Raw genomic sequence first — 1,995 nt, forward strand, 5'->3', positions numbered from 1 at the left:
TAGAGACGGATTTTAGCGACCACCCATACTGAATTATTTGAGATTTTTTGTTTTAGTAGCTAGGGTTGTTATTTTTGGCTGAATTTTTATGTGGTAACTTCTTTTAATCCATATTTTGTGGGAAAAATAGCTAGAGCCTTTAGTTTGGTCAGATTTGAAAGTTCCAAAAAACTAGCAAATTTTGTGTTTGTCAAAACTTCAAAGGGCCATAACTTTTGCTCCGGTTATCAGAATCGCAATTATTATATATGCATTTGGGGTAGAAAAAAATTTCCTGCGCCGTGGCAGCCCGCCATAGGCCGTCTGAGGTCTCCATCGTCCAAAAAAAGCGATTCTGTCAAAAGTTTTTTATTTTTCAAGTTTTATTCACTTATTTTTCTTAACTTACCATTTTTAGCTTTCATAGTTAGACTTTGAATTTTTGTCTGAAATTTTTTGTGCTATCTTCTCATCATTTTATAAGGTTGCTCAAAAAATTTCAAGTCATTTGGATATCATTTGAGGGTAGCTGTAGTTCAAACCTACACCTTTATTTACATGATAAGGCAACTAGTTGTGTGCATGCTGAATGTAGTGTATGACTAGAGGTAATCCATCTGACTTACAACCCTTTGATCCTGAGATAGATAGGACATTTCATAGATTAGTTAGGCATCATTTTATACCTTTTGATCATTCTGAGCATTCCATTACTGGTGAATCTGTGCATTCTGTTATTGGTGATTTTGAACATCCTGATCTTAAGCATTATAATTTTGAGCATTCTGATTCTGAGCATTCTGATTTTGCACATTCTGAGAACATGGCACAACCTCCACCCCGTGAGAGGACTCTAAGGGAAATGGCTGCACCTGATTTCACCTACGAAAGCTTGTGCATCCAATACCCTGATGAGGATGTCCCATATGTTCTTAAAACTGGACTGATTCATTTGCTTCCAAAGTTTCATGGCCTTGCAGGTGAAGACCCGCACAAACATTTGAAAGAATTTCACATTGTCTGCTCAACCATGAAACCCCCAGATGTCCAAGAGGATCACATATTTCTGAAGGCTTTTCCTCATTCATTAGAGGGAGTGGCAAAGGACTGGCTGTATTACCTTGCTCCAAGGTCCATCACGAGCTGGGATGACCTTAAGAGAGTATTCTTAGAAAAAATTTTCCCTACTTCTAGGACCACAGCAATCAGGAAGGATATCTCAGGTATTAGACAACTCAGTGGAGAGAGCCTGTATGAGTACTGGGAGAGATTTAAGAAACTATGTGCCAGTTGCCCCCACCATCAGATTTCAGAACAGCTTCTTCTCCAATATTTTTATGAAGGACTCAGTAATATGGAGAGAAGTATGATAGATGCTGCCAGTGGTGGAGCCCTTGGAGACATGACTCCTACTGAAGCCAGAAATTTAATTGAGAAGATGGCTTCCAACTCCCAGCAGTTTAGCGCCAGAAATGATGCCATAGTCATTAGAGGAGTGCATGAGGTAGCTACAAACCCATCTGCATCATCTGAAACTAAGAAGCTTGAAGGCAAACTGGATGCATTGGTTAACTTGGTAACCCAGCTGGCCTTGAATCAGAAATCTATACCTGTTGCAAGGGTTTGTGGTCTGTGCTCCTCTGCTGACCACCATACAGACCTTTGCCCTTCCATGCAGCAACCTGGAGCAATTGAGCAGCCTGAAGCTTATGCTGCAAATATTTACAATAGACCCCCTCAACCTCAGTAGCAAAATCAACCACAGCAGAACAATTATGACCTCTCCAGCAACAGATACAACCCTGGATAGAGGAATCACCCTAACCTCAGATGGTCCAGCCCTCAGCAACAACAACAGCAGCCTGCTCCTTCCTTCCAAAATGCTGCTGGCCCAAGCAGACCATACATTCCTCCACCAATCCAACAACAGCAACAACCCCAGAAACAGCCAACAGTTGAGGCCCCTCCACAACCTTCCCTCGAAGAACTTGTGAGGCAAATGACTATGCAGAACAT

The 1,995-nt window shown here is 41.4% G+C and overlaps 1 non-coding gene across 1 annotated transcript; it reads right to left on the minus strand.

Annotated features, from left to right (window-relative positions):
* Positions 1-1,182: 1,182 nt before the first annotated feature.
* Positions 1,183-1,288, minus strand: LOC114372704. Its single transcript, XR_003658274.1, has one exon. It is a non-coding gene; the product is annotated as a small nucleolar RNA R71 (small nucleolar RNA).
* Between the last annotated feature and the right edge of the window lie 707 nt (positions 1,289-1,995).

Source organism: Glycine soja, chromosome 10 (assembly GCF_004193775.1).
Source record: "Glycine soja cultivar W05 chromosome 10, ASM419377v2, whole genome shotgun sequence".
Classification (NCBI taxonomy): Eukaryota; Viridiplantae; Streptophyta; class Magnoliopsida; order Fabales; family Fabaceae; genus Glycine; species Glycine soja.